This window comes from Taudactylus pleione, unplaced genomic scaffold (genome assembly GCF_031769625.1).
Source record: "Taudactylus pleione unplaced genomic scaffold, aTauple2 ptg000109l, whole genome shotgun sequence".
Lineage (NCBI taxonomy): Eukaryota > Metazoa > Chordata > Amphibia > Anura > Myobatrachidae > Taudactylus > Taudactylus pleione.
The window spans coordinates 14,097,501-14,112,508 of record NW_028284511.1 but is presented as its reverse complement, the minus strand read 5'-3'; the positions used below and the strand labels follow the sequence as shown (position 1 = coordinate 14,112,508).

Here is a 15,008-nt window from a genome sequence, read left to right as displayed (position 1 = left end):
TGATGTATATAGCCAAATTGGAAAGACACTTATCACATACAGTCTAATCTATTGACTGGTTTCAAGTGCATATTTGAAAATATTTGTGTTATATTTTATTGGACCAATTTCCTTACAAACTGATACTCCCAGCATGGTTATTCACCATCATTATAAAATTTATATAAAAGATTTCCAATAATCTTTCTTTAAAAAGAGCATTTAAAGCACATATTAACATGCACTGCATAGATCAGAATTCTTCTTGCTCAATTGATACCGATTTTTTGAACTGATATACATAGGTGCCAATAGATATAACTGAAGGCTGATTTGAACATGAAAGCATATACACTCTACATGTGCACGCAGACTCAGGATAATGACTACTAATGAATACAAATAACTCTATAAAAATGTCCGGCTGTAACATTTTGAAATAATTCCACCATATTAATCCTAAAGTTGGAAAGCCATGGAAAGTATGACCAATTTTGTATCTGTATTATATACACACACCACACTAACATATAAAAGCTCATTTTAAAATGCATTTAAATAAATTGATTCAAAGTGTCTACCAGGTATGCCTCAATTATAGATATTGCATATATATCAGAATAGGCCATTTGTAAAAAGTGGATTTTTGGACAAAGAGATACAATTAATAAAATGCAATGACATATTGGATTTTATTTGCTAAAAAAAGTTAGAAATTGCTATGTATTACTTTTTACAGTTTTAGAAACATTTCTATTCACCAATTTACATAGGTGTCCTACACTACTTCTACTTGTTTTCATAAAACCCCATAAATAATACAGAAAAGGATTCAACATCACAAAAGATAGGACCAACTGAAAGAAAACATTATACATAAGCTTACATTTTAAATTGTCATATTAGTGTTAAAGTATAATGAAAACCAAAGTTGAAGTGTTCCTTTATAAGGCAGGTGGATAAAATATTTTGTTTTATGTTAACCTGGCCTTTCTCCTACAGCTCTTTAAGAAGCAAAGTAATACATTCCTTGTCTATTATAGACGACTATGAGTACTTTGCCAATTTTATGTGACTGTCTTGATGCAATCTTGAAGTACCTTAAGATGACCATAAACACAACAATTCTACTTGAAAAATGTACATTTACCCGAAAAGCTTTGAAATTTGCTGTATATCGTTTTCAATCCTCAACCAGAAACCAAAATGTGTATAAAAGCTCTTGAACAAATGGCTCCATATCTCAGGGGTTAGAGCACTGGTCTTGTAAACCAGGGGTTGTGAGTTCAAATCTCACTGGGGCCTGGTGCTTCCTTATTGTTACAGTTGCTAAAACTTAAGTTGCAGCACCCTGTATTGCAATACTCCGCTTTACTATGCTAAATGAGAAGATGATGTATATAGCCAAATTGGAAAGACACTTATCACATACAGTCTAATCTATTGACTGGTTTCAAGTGCATATTTGAAAATATTTGTGTTATATTTTATTGGACCAATTTCCTTACAAACTGATACTCCCAGCATGGTTATTCACCATCATTATAAAATTTATATAAAAGATTTCCAATAATCTTTCTTTAAAAAGAGCATTTAAAGCACATATTAACATGCACTGCATAGATCAGAATTTTTCTTGCTCAATTGATACCGATTTTTTGAACTGATATACATAGGTGCCAATAGATATAACTGAAGGCTGATTTGAACATGAAAGCATATACACTCTACATGTGCACGCAGACTCAGGATAATGACTACTAATGAATACAAATAACTCTATAAAAATGTCCGGCTGTAACATTTTGAAATAATTCCACCATATTAATCCTAAAGTTGGAAAGCCATGGAAAGTATGACCAATTTTGTATCTGTATTATATACACACACCACACTAACATATAAAAGCTCATTTTAAAATGCATTTAAATAAATTGATTCAAAGTGTCTACCAGGTATGCCTCAATTATAGATATTGCATATATATCAGAATAGGCCATTTGTAAAAAGTGGATTTTTGGACAAAGAGATACAATTAATAAAATGCAATGACATATTGGATTTTATTTGCTAAAAAAAGTTAGAAATTGCTATGTATTACTTTTTACAGTTTTAGAAACATTTCTATTCACCAATTTACATAGGTGTCCTACACTACTTCTACTTGTTTTCATAAAACCCCATAAATAATACAGAAAAGGATTCAACATCACAAAAGATAGGACCAACTGAAAGAAAACATTATACATAAGCTTACATTTTAAATTGTCATATTAGTGTTAAAGTATAATGAAAACCAAAGTTGAAGTGTTCCTTTATAAGGCAGGTGGATAAAATATTTTGTTTTATGTTAACCTGGCCTTTCTCCTACAGCTCTTTAAGAAGCAAAGTAATACATTCCTTGTCTATTATAGACGACTATGAGTACTTTGCCAATTTTATGTGACTGTCTTGATGCAATCTTGAAGTACCTTAAGATGACCATAAACACAACAATTCTACTTGAAAAATGTACATTTACCAGAAAAGCTTTGAAATTTGCTGTATATCGTTTTCAATCCTCAACCAGAAACCAAAATGTGTATAAAAACACTTGAACAAATGGCTCCATATCTCAGGGGTTAGAGCACTGGTCTTGTAAACCAGGGGTCGTGAGTTCAAATCTCACTGGGGCCTGATGCTTCCTTATTGTTACAGTTGCTAAAACTTAAGTTGCAATACTCCGCTTTACTATGCTAAATGAGAAGATGATGTATATAGCCAAATTGGAAAGACACTTATCACATACAGTCTAATCTATTGACTGGTTTCAAGTGCATATTTGAAAATATTTGTGTTATATTTTATTGGACCAATTTCCTTACAAACTGATACTCCCAGCATGGTTATTCACCATCATTATAAAATTTATATAAAAGATTTCCAATAATCTTTCTTTAAAAAGAGAATTTAAAGCACATATCAACATGCACTGCATAGATCAGAATTCATCTTGCTCAATTGATACCGATTTTTTGAACTGATATACATAGGTGCCAATAGATATAACTGAAGGCTGATTTGAACATGAAAGCATATACACTCTACATGTGCAAGCAGACTCAGGATAATGACTACTAATGAATACAAATAACTCTATAAAAATGTCCGGCTGTAACATTTTTAAATAATTCCACCATATTAATCCTAAACTTGAAAAGCCATGGAAAGTATGACCAATTTTGTATCTGTATTATATACACACCACACTAACATATAAAAGCTCATTTTAAAATGCATTTAAATAAATTGATTCAAAGTGTCTACCAGGTATGCCTCAATTATAGATATTGCATATATATCAGAATAGGCCATTTGTAAAAAGTGGATTTTTGGACAAAGAGATACAATTAATAAAATCCAATGACATATTGGATTTTATTTGCTAAACAAAGTTAGAAATTGCTATGTATTACTTTTTACAGTTTTAGAAACATTTCTATTCACCAATTTACATAGGTGTCCTACACTACTTCTACATGTTTTCATAAATGTCCCCATATATAATACAGTAAAGGATTCAAAATCACAATAGATAGGACCAACTGAAAGAAAACATTATACATAAGCTTACATTTTAAATTGTCATATTAGTGTTAAAGTATAATGAAAACCAAAGTTGAAGTGTTCCTTTATAAGGCAGGTGGATAAAATATTTTGTTTTATGTTAACCTGGCCTTTCTCCTACAGCTCTTTAAGAAGTAAAGTAATTCATTCCTAGTCTATTATAGACGACTATGAGTACTTTGCCAATTTTATGTGACTGTCTTGATGCAATCTTGAAGAACCTTAAGATGACCATAAACACAACAATTGTTAGTGAAAAAAGTACATTTACCGGAAAAGATTTGAAATTTGCTGTGTATCGTTTTCAATCCTCAACCAGAAACCAAAATGTGTATAGAAGCTCTTAAACAAATGGCTCCATAGCTGAGGGGTTAGAGCACTGGTCTTGTAAACCAGGGGTCAAATCTCACTGGGGCCTGATGCTTCCTTATTGTTACAGTTGCTAAAACTTAAGTTGCAGCACCCTGTATTGCAATACTCCGCTTTACTACGCTAAATGAGAAGATGATGTATATAGCCAAATTGGAAAGACACTTATCACATTCAGTCTAATCTATTGACTGGTTTCAAGTGCATATTTGAAAATATTTGTGTTATCTTTTATTGGACCAATTTCCTTACAAACTGATACTCCCAGCATGGTTATTCACCATCATTATAAAATTTATATAAAAGATTTCCAATAATCTTTCTTTAAAAAGAGCATTTAAAGCACATATCAACATGCACTGCATAGATCAGAATTCATCTTGCTCAATTGATACCGATTTTTTGAACTGATATACATAGGTGCCAATAGATATAACTGAAGGCTGATTTGAACATGAAAGCATATACACTCTACATGTGCAAGCAGACTCAGGAAAATGACTTCTAATGAATACAAATAACTCTATAAAAATTTCCAGCTGTAACATTTTGAAATATTTCCACCATATTAATCCTAAAGTTGGAAAGCCATGGAAAGTATGACCAATTTTGTATCTGTATTATATACACACCACACTAACATATAAAAGCTCATTTTAAAATGCATTTTAATAAATTGATCCAAAGTGTCAACCAGGTATGCCTCAATTATAGATATTGCATATATATCAGAATAGGCCATTTGTAAAAAGTGGATTTTTGGACAAAGAGATACAATTAATCAAATGCAATGACATATTGGATTTTATTTGCTAAAAAAAGTTAGAAATTGCTATGTATTACTTTTTACAGTTTTAGAAACATTTCTATTCACCAATTTACATAGGTGTCCTACACTACTTCTACATGTTTTCATAAATGTCCCCATAAATAATACAGTAAAGGATTCAACATCACAATAGATAGGACCAACTGAAAGAAAACATTATACATAAGCTTACATTTTAAATTGTCATATTAGTGTTAAAGTATAATGAAAACCAAAGTTGAAGTGTTCCTTTATAAGGCAGGTGGATAAAATATTTTGTTTTATGTTAACCTGGCCTTTCTCCTACAGCTCTTTAAGAAGTAAAGTAATACATTCCTAGTCTATTATAGAAGACTATGAGTACTTTGCCAATTTTATGGGACTGTCTTGATGCAATCTTGAAGAACCTTAAGATGACCATAAACACAACAATTGTAAATGAAAAAAGTACATTTACCGGAAAAGCTTTGAAATTTGCTGTATATCGTTTTCAATCCTCAACCAGAAACCAAAATGTGTATAAAAGCTCTTAAACAAATGGCTCCATAGCTCAGGGGTTAGAGCACTGGTCTTGTAAATGAGGGGTCATGAGTTCAAATCTCACTTGTTACAGTTGCTAAAACTTAAGTTGCAGCACCCTATATTGCAATACTCCGCTTTACTACGCTAAATGAGAAGATGATGTATATAGCCAAATTGGAAAGACACTTATCACATTCAGTCTAATCTATTGACTGGTTTCAAGTGCATATTTGAAAATATTTGTGTTATCTTTTATTGGACCAATTTCCTTACAAACTGATACTCCCAGCATGGTTATTCACCATCATTATAAAATTTATATAAATGATTTCTAATAATCTTTCTTTAAAAAGAGCATTTAAAGCACATATCAACATGCACTGCATAGATCAGAATTCATCTTGCTCAATTGATACCGATTTTTTGAACTGATATAGATAGGTGCCAATAGATATAACTGAAGGCTGATTTGAACATGAAAGCAAATACACTCTACATGTGCAAGCAGACTCAGGGTAATGACTACTAATGAATACAAATAACTCTATAAAAATGTCCGGCTGTAACATTTTGAAATAATTCCACCATATTAATCCTAAAGTTGGAAAGCCATGGAAAGTATGACCAATTTTGTATATGTATTATATACACACCAGACTAACATATAAAAGCTCATTTTAAAATGCATTTAAATAAATTGATTCAAAGTGTCTACCAGGTATGCCTCAATTATAGATATTGCATATTTATCAGAATAGGCCATTTGTAAAAAGTGGATTTTTGGACAAGTAGATACAATTAATAAAATCCAATGACATATTGGATTTTATTTGCTAAAAAAAAGTAAGAAAATGCTATGTATTACTTTCTAGTTTTAGAAACATTTCTATTCACCAATTTACATAGGTGTCTTACACTACTTCTACATGTTTTCATAAATGTCCCCATAAATAATACTGAAAAGGATTCAATATCACAATAGATAGGACCAACTGAAAGAAAACATTATACATAAGCTTACATTTTAAATTGTCATATTAGTGTTAAAGTATAATGAAAACCAAAGTTGAAGTGTTCCTTTATAAGGCAGGTGGATAAAATATTTTGTTTTATGTTAACCTGCCTCTCTCCTACAGCTCTTTAGGAAGTAAAGTAATACATTCCTAGTCCATTATAGACGACTATGAGTACTTTGCCAATTTTATGTGACTGTCTTGATGCAATCTTGAAGAACCTTAAGATGACCATAGACACAACAACTGTAATTGAAAATAATTCATTTTCCGCAAAAGATTTGAAATTTGCTGTATATTGTTTTCAATCCTCAACCAGAAACCAAAATGTGTATAAAAGTTCTTAACCAAATGGCTCCATAGCTCAGGGGTTAGAGCATTGGTCTCGTAAACAAGGTGTCGTGAGTTCAAATCTCACTGGGGCCTGATGCTTCCTTATTGTTACAGTTGCAGCACCCTATATTGCTTTACTACGCTAAATGAGAAGATGATGTATATAGCCAAATTGGAAAGACACTTATCACATTCAGTCTAATCTATTGACTGGTTTCAAGTGCATATTTGAAAATATTTGTGTTATCTTTTATTGGTCCAATTTCCTTACAAACTGATATTCCCAGCATGGTTATTCACCATCATTATAAAATTTATATAAATGATTTCTAATAATCTTTCTTTAAAAAGAGCATTTAAAGCACATATCAACATGCACTGCATAGATCAGAATTCATCTTGCTCAATTGATACCGATTTTTTGAACTGATATACATAGGTGCCAATAGATATAACTGAAGGCTGATTTGAACATGAAAGCAAATACACTCTACATGTGCAAGCAGACTCAGGGTAATGACTACTAATGAATACAAATAACTCTATAAAAATGTCCGGCTGTAACATTTTGAAATAATTCCACCATATTAATCCTAAAGTTGGAAAGCCATGGAAAGTATGACCAATTTTGTATCTGTATTATATACACACCAGACTAACATATAAAAGCTCATTTTAAAATGCATTTAAATAAATTGATTCAAAGTGTCTACCAGGTATGCCTCAATTATAGATATTGCATATTTATCAGAATAGGCCATTTGTAAAAAGTGGATTTTTGGACAAGTAGATACAATTAATAAAATCCAATGACATATTGGATTTTATTTGCTAAAAAAAAGTTAGAAAATGCTATGTATTACTTTCTAGTTTTAGAAACATTTCTATTCACCAATTTACATAGGTGTCTTACACTACTTCTACATGTTTTCATAAATGTCCCCATAAATAATACTGAAAAGGATTCAATATCACAATAGAAAGGACCAACTGAAAGAAAACATTATACATAAGCTTACATTTTAAATTGTCATATTAGTGTTAAAGTATAATGAAAACCAAAGTTGAAGTGTTCCTTTATAAGGCAGGTGGATAAAATATTTTGTTTTATGTTAACCTGCCTCTCTCCTACAGCTCTTTAGGAAGTAAAGTAATACATTCCTAGTCCATTATAGACGACTATGAGTACTTTGCCAATTTTATGTGACTGTCTTGATGCAATCTTGAAGAACCTTAAGATGACCATAAACACAACAACTGTAATTGAAAATAATTCATTTTCCGCAAAAGATTTGAAATTTGCTGTATATTGTTTTCAATCCTCAACCAGAAACCAAAATGTGTATAAAAGTTCTTAACCAAATGGCTCCATAGCTCAGGGGTTAGAGCATTGGTCTCGTAAACAAGGTGTCGTGAGTTCAAATCTCACTGGGGCCTGATGCTTCCTTATTGTTACAGTTGCAGCACCCTATATTGCTTTACTACGCTAAATGAGAAGATGATGTATATAGCCAAATTGGAAAGACACTTATCACATTCAGTCTAATCTATTGACTGTTTTCAAGTGCATATTTGAAAATATTTGTGTTATCTTTTATTGGTCCAATTTCCTTCCAAACTGATACTCCCAGCATGGTTATTCACCATCATTATAAAATTTATATAAAAGATTTCCAATAATCTTTCTTTAAAAAGAGCATTTAAAGCACATATCAACATGCACTGCATAGATCAGAATTCATCTTGCTCAATTGATACCGATTTTTTGAACTGATATAGATAGGTGCCAATAGATATAACTGAAGGCTGATTTGAACATGAAAGCAAATACACTCTACATGTGCAAGCAGACTCAGGGTAATGACTACTAATGAATACAAATAACTCTATAAAAATGTCCGGCTGTAACATTTTGAAATAATTCCACCATATTAATCCTAAAGTTGGAAAGCCATGGAAAGTATGACCAATTTTGTATATGTATTATATACACACCAGACTAACATATAAAAGCTCATTTTAAAATGCATTTAAATAAATTGATTCAAAGTGTCTACCAGGTATGCCTCAATTATAGATATTGCATATTTATCAGAATAGGCCATTTGTAAAAAGTGGATTTTTGGACAAGTAGATACAATTAATAAAATCCAATGACATATTGGATTTTATTTGCTAAAAAAAAGTTAGAAAATGCTATGTATTACTTTCTAGTTTTAGAAACATTTCTATTCACCAATTTACATAGGTGTCTTACACTACTTCTACATGTTTTCATAAATGTCCCCATAAATAATACTGAAAAGGATTCAATATCACAATAGATAGGACCAACTGAAAGAAAACATTATACATAAGCTTACATTTTAAATTGTCATATTAGTGTTAAAGTATAATGAAAACCAAAGTTGAAGTGTTCCTTTATAAGGCAGGTGGATAAAATATTTTGTTTTATGTTAACCTGCCTCTCTCCTACAGCTCTTTAGGAAGTAAAGTAATACATTCCTAGTCCATTATAGACGACTATGAGTACTTTGCCAATTTTATGTGACTGTCTTGATGCAATCTTGAAGAACCTTAAGATGACCATAGACACAACAACTGTAATTGAAAATAATTCATTTTCCGCAAAAGATTTGAAATTTGCTGTATATTGTTTTCAATCCTCAACCAGAAACCAAAATGTGTATAAAAGTTCTTAACCAAATGGCTCCATAGCTCAGGGGTTAGAGCATTGGTCTCGTAAACAAGGTGTCGTGAGTTCAAATCTCACTGGGGCCTGATGCTTCCTTATTGTTACAGTTGCAGCACCCTATATTGCTTTACTACGCTAAATGAGAAGATGATGTATATAGCCAAATTGGAAAGACACTTATTCAGTCTAATCTATTGACTGGTTTCAAGCACTTATTTGAAAATATTTGAGTTATATTTTATTGGACCAATTTCCTTACAAACTGATACTCCCAGCATGGTTATTCACCATCATTATAAAATTTATATAAAAGATTTCCAATAATCTTTCTTTAAAAAGAGCATTTAAAGCACATATTAACATGCACTGCATAGATCAGAATTCATCTTGCTCAATTGATACCGATTTTTTGAACTGATATACATAGGTGCCAATAGATATAACTGAAGGCTGATTTGAACATGAAAGCATATACACTCTACATGTGCAAGCAGACTCAGGATAATGACTACTAATGAATACAAATAACTCTATAAAAATGTCCGGCTGTAACATTTTGAAATAATTCCACCATATTAATCCTAAAGTTGGAAAGCCATGGAAAGTATGACCAATTTTGTATCTGTATTATATACACACACCACACTAACATATAAAAGCTCATTTTAAAATGCATTTAAATAAATTGATTCAAAGTGTCTACCAGGTATGCCTCAATTATAGATATTGCATATATATCAGAATAGGCCATTTGTAAAAAGTGGATTTTTGGACAAAGAGATACAATTAATAAAATCCAATGACATATTGGATTTTATTTGCTATAAAAAGTTAGAAATTGCTATGTATTACTTTTTACAGTTTTAGAAACATTTCTATTCACCAATTTACATAGGTGTCCTACACTACTTCTACATGTTTTCATAAATGTCCCCATAAATAATACAGTAAAGGATTCAACATCACAATAGATAGGACCAACTGAAAGAAAACATTATACATAAGCTTACATTTTAAATTGTCATATTAGTGTTAAAGTATAATGAAAACCAAAGTTGAAGTGTTCCTTTATAAGGCAGGTGGATAAAATATTTTGTTTTATGTTAACCTGGCCTTTCTCCTACAGCTCTTTAAGAAGTAAAGTAATACATTCCTAGTCTATTATAGACGACTATGAGTACTTTGCCAATTTTATGGGACTGTCTTGATGCAATCTTGAAGAACCTTAAGATGACCATAAACACAACAATTGTAAATGAAAAAAGTACATTTACCGGAAAAGCTTTGAAATTTGCTGTATATCGTTTTCAATCCTCAACCAGAAACCAAAATGTGTATAAAAGCTCTTAAACAAATGGCTCCATAGCTCAGGGGTTAGAGCGCTGGTCTTGTAAATGAGGGGTCATGAGTTCAAATCTCACTGGTTACAGTTGCTAAAACTTAAGTTGCAGCACCCTATATTGCTTTACTACGCTAAATGAGAAGATGATGTATATAGCCAAATTGGAAAGACACTTATCACATTCAGTCTAATCTATTGACTGGTTTCAAGCACTTATTTGAAAATATTTGTGTTATCTTTTATTGGACCAATTTCCTTACAAACTGATACTCCCAGCATGGTTATTCACCATCATTATAAAATTTTTATAAATGATTTCCAATAATCTTTCTTTAAAAAGAGCATTTAAAGCACATATCAACATGCACTGCATAGATCAGAATTCATCTTGCTCAATTGATACCGATTTTTTGAACTGATATACATAGGTGCCAATAGATATAACTGAAGGCTGATTTGAACATGAAAGAAAATACACTCTACATGTGCAAGCAGACTCAGGGTAATGACTACTAATGAATACAAATAACTCTATAAAAATGTCCGGCTGTAACATTTTTAAATAATTCCACCATATTAATCCTAAAGTTGGAAAGCCATGGAAAGTATGACCAATTTTGTATCTGTATTATATACACACCAGACTAACATATAAAAGCTCATTTTAAAATGCATTTAAATAAATTGATTCAAAGTGTCTACCAGGTAAGCCTCAATTATAGATATTGCATATTTATCAGAATAGGCCATTTGTAAAAAGTGGATTTTTGGACAAGTAGATACAATTAATAAAATCCAATGACATATTGGATTTTATTTGCTAAAAAAAAGTTAGAAAATGCTATGTATTACTTTCTAGTTTTAGAAACATTTCTATTCACCAATTTACATAGGTGTCTTACACTACTTCTACATGTTTTCATAAATGTCCCCATAAATAATACTGAAAAGGATTCAACATCACAATAGATAGGACCAACTGAAAGAAAACATTATACATAAGCTTACATTTTAAATTGTCATATTAGTGTTAAAGTATAATGAAAACCAAAGTTGAAGTGTTCCTTTATAAGGCAGGTGGATAAAATATTTTGTTTTATGTTAACCTGGCCTTTCTCCTACAGCTCTTTAAGAAGTAAAGTAATTCATTCCTAGTCTATTATAGACGACTATGAGTACTTTGCCAATTTTATGTGACTGTCTTGATGCAATCTTGAAGAACCTTAAGATGACCATAAACACAACAATTGTTAGTGAAAAAAGTACATTTACCGGAAAAGATTTGAAATTTGCTGTGTATCGTTTTCAATCCTCAACCAGAAACCAAAATGTGTATAGAAGCTCTTAAACAAATGGCTCCATAGCTGAGGGGTTAGAGCACTGGTCTTGTAAACCAGGGGTCAAATCTCACTGGGGCCTGATGCTTCCTTATTGTTACAGTTGCTAAAACTTAAGTTGCAGCACCCTGTATTGCAATACTCCGCTTTACTACGCTAAATGAGAAGATGATGTATATAGCCAAATTGGAAAGACACATCACATTCAGTCTAATCTATTGACTGGTTTCAAGTGCATATTTGAAAATATTTGTGTTATCTTTTATTGGACCAATTTCCTTAGAAACTGATACTCCCAGCATGGTTATTCACCATCATTATAAAATTTATATAAAAGATTTCCAATAATCTTTCTTTAAAAAGAGCATTTAAAGCACATATCAACATGCACTGCATAGATCAGAATTCATCTTGCTCAATTGATACCGATTTTTTGAACTGATATACATAGGTGCCAATAGATATAACTGAAGGCTGATTTGAACATGAAAGCATATACACTCTACATGTGCAAGCAGAGTCAGGAAAATGACTTCTAATGAATACAAATAACTCTATAAAAATTTCCAGCTGTAACATTTTGAAATATTTCCACCATATTAATCCTAAAGTTGGAAAGCCATGGAAAGTATGACCAATTTTGTATCTGTATTATATACACACCACACTAACATATAAAAGCTCATTTTAAAATGCATTTTAATAAATTGATCCAAAGTGTCAACCAGGTATGCCTCAATTATAGATATTGCATATATATCAGAATAGGCCATTTGTAAATAGTGGATTTTTGGACAAAGAGATACAATTAATCAAATGCAATGACATATTGGATTTTATTTGCTAAAAAAAGTTAGAAATTGCTATGTATTACTTTTTACAGTTTTAGAAACATTTCTATTCACCAATTTACATAGGTGTCCTACACTACTTCTACATGTTTTCATAAATGTCCCCATAAATAATACAGTAAAGGATTCAACATCACAATAGATAGGACCAACTGAAAGAAAACATTATACATAAGCTTACATTTTAAATTGTCATATTAGTGTTAAAGTATAATGAAAACCAAAGTTGAAGTGTTCCTTTATAAGGCAGGTGGATAAAATATTTTGTTTTATGTTAACCTGGCCTTTCTCCTACAGCTCTTTAAGAAGTAAAGTAATACATTCCTAGTCTATTATAGACGACTATGAGTACTTTGCCAATTTTATGGGACTGTCTTGATGCAATCTTGAAGAACCTTAAGATGACCATAAACACAACAATTGTAAATGAAAAAAGTACATTTACCGGAAAAGCTTTGAAATTTGCTGTATATCGTTTTCAATCCTCAACCAGAAACCAAAATGTGTATAAAAACACTTGAACAAATGGCTCCATATCTCAGGGGTTAGAGCACTGGTCTTGTAAACCAGGGGTCGTGAGTTCAAATCTCACTGGGGCCTGATGCTTCCTTATTGTTACAGTTGCTAAAACTTAAGTTGCAGCACCCTGTATTGCAATACTCCGCTTTACTACGCTAAATGAGAAGATGATGTATATAGCCAAATTGGAAAGACACTTATCACATTCAGTCTAATCTATTGACTGGTTTCAAGTGCATATTTGAAAATATTTGTGTTATATTTTATTGGACCAATTTCCTTACAAACTGATACTCCCAGCATGGTTATTCACCATCATTATAAAATTTATATAAAAGATTTCCAATAATCTTTCTTTAAAAAGAGCATTTAAAGCACATATTAACATGCACTGCATAGATCAGAATTGATCTTGCTCAATTGATACCGATTTTTTGAACTGATATACATAGGTGCCAATAGATATAACTGAAGGCTGATTTGAACATGAAAACATATACACTCTACATGTGCAAGCAGACTCAGGATAATGACTACTAATGAATACAAATAACTCTATAAAAATGTCCGGCTGTAACATTTTGAAATAATTCCACCATATTAATCCTAAAGTTGGAAAGCCATGGAAAGTATGACCAATTTTGTATCTGTATTATATACACACCACACTAACATATAAAAGCTCATTTTAAAATGCATTTAAATAAATTGATTCAAAGTGTCTACCAGGTATGCCTCAATTATAGATATTGCATATATATCAGAATAGGCCATTTGTAAAAAGTGGATTTTTGGACAAAGAGATACAATTAATAAAATGCAATGACATATTGGATTTTATTTGCTAAAAAAAAGTTAGAAAATGCTATGTATTACTTTCTAGTTTTAGAAACATTTGTATTCACCAATTTACATAGGTGTCTTACACTACTTCTACATGTTTTCATAAATGTCCCCATAAATAATACTGAAAAGGATTCAACATCACAATAGATAGGACCAACTGAAAGAAAACATTATACATAAGCTTACATTTTAAATTGTCATATTAGTGTTAAAGTATAATGAAAACCAAAGTTGAAGTGTTCCTTTATAAGGCAGGTGGATAAAATATTTTGTTTTATGTTAACCTGGCCTTTCTCCAACAGCTCTTTAAGAAGTAAAGTAATTCATTCCTAGTCTATTATAGACGACTATGAGTACTTTGCCAATTTTATGTGACTGTCTTGATGCAATCTTGAAGAACCTTAAGATGACCATAAACACAACAATTGTTAGTGAAAAAAGTACATTTACCGGAAAAGATTTGAAATTTGCTGTGTATCGTTTTCAATCCTCAACCAGAAACCAAAATGTGTATAGAAGCTCTTAAACAAATGGCTCCATAGCTGAGGGGTTAGAGCACTGGTCTTGTAAACCAGGGGTCAAATCTCACTGGGGCCTGATGCTTCCTTATTGTTACAGATGCTAAAACTTAAGTTGCAGCACCCTGTATTGCAATACTCCGCTTTACTACGCTAAATGAGAAGATGATGTATATAGCCAAATTGGAAAGACACATCACATTCAGTCTAATCTATTGACTGGTTTCAAGTGCATATTTGAAAATATTTGTGTTATCTTTTATTGGACCA

At 31.4% G+C, this 15,008-nt stretch overlaps 6 non-coding genes across 6 annotated transcripts; all 6 read left to right on the top strand.

Moving 5' to 3' along the window:
* Positions 1-1,211: 1,211 nt before the first annotated feature.
* Positions 1,212-1,284, top strand: TRNAT-UGU (transfer RNA threonine (anticodon UGU)). The gene has a single exon. It is a non-coding gene; the product is annotated as a tRNA-Thr (tRNA).
* A 1,298-nt stretch (positions 1,285-2,582) lies between these two features.
* On the top strand, positions 2,583-2,655 carry TRNAT-UGU (transfer RNA threonine (anticodon UGU)). The gene has a single exon. It is a non-coding gene; the product is annotated as a tRNA-Thr (tRNA).
* Positions 2,656-6,650: 3,995 nt separating this feature from the next.
* Positions 6,651-6,723, top strand: TRNAT-CGU (transfer RNA threonine (anticodon CGU)). The gene has a single exon. It is a non-coding gene; the product is annotated as a tRNA-Thr (tRNA).
* A 1,271-nt stretch (positions 6,724-7,994) lies between these two features.
* Positions 7,995-8,067, top strand: TRNAT-CGU (transfer RNA threonine (anticodon CGU)). Its single transcript has one exon. It is a non-coding gene; the product is annotated as a tRNA-Thr (tRNA).
* A 1,271-nt stretch (positions 8,068-9,338) lies between these two features.
* TRNAT-CGU (transfer RNA threonine (anticodon CGU)) lies at positions 9,339-9,411 on the top strand. Its single transcript has one exon. It is a non-coding gene; the product is annotated as a tRNA-Thr (tRNA).
* Positions 9,412-13,382: 3,971 nt separating this feature from the next.
* TRNAT-UGU (transfer RNA threonine (anticodon UGU)) lies at positions 13,383-13,455 on the top strand. Its single transcript has one exon. It is a non-coding gene; the product is annotated as a tRNA-Thr (tRNA).
* Positions 13,456-15,008: the final 1,553 nt, after the last annotated feature.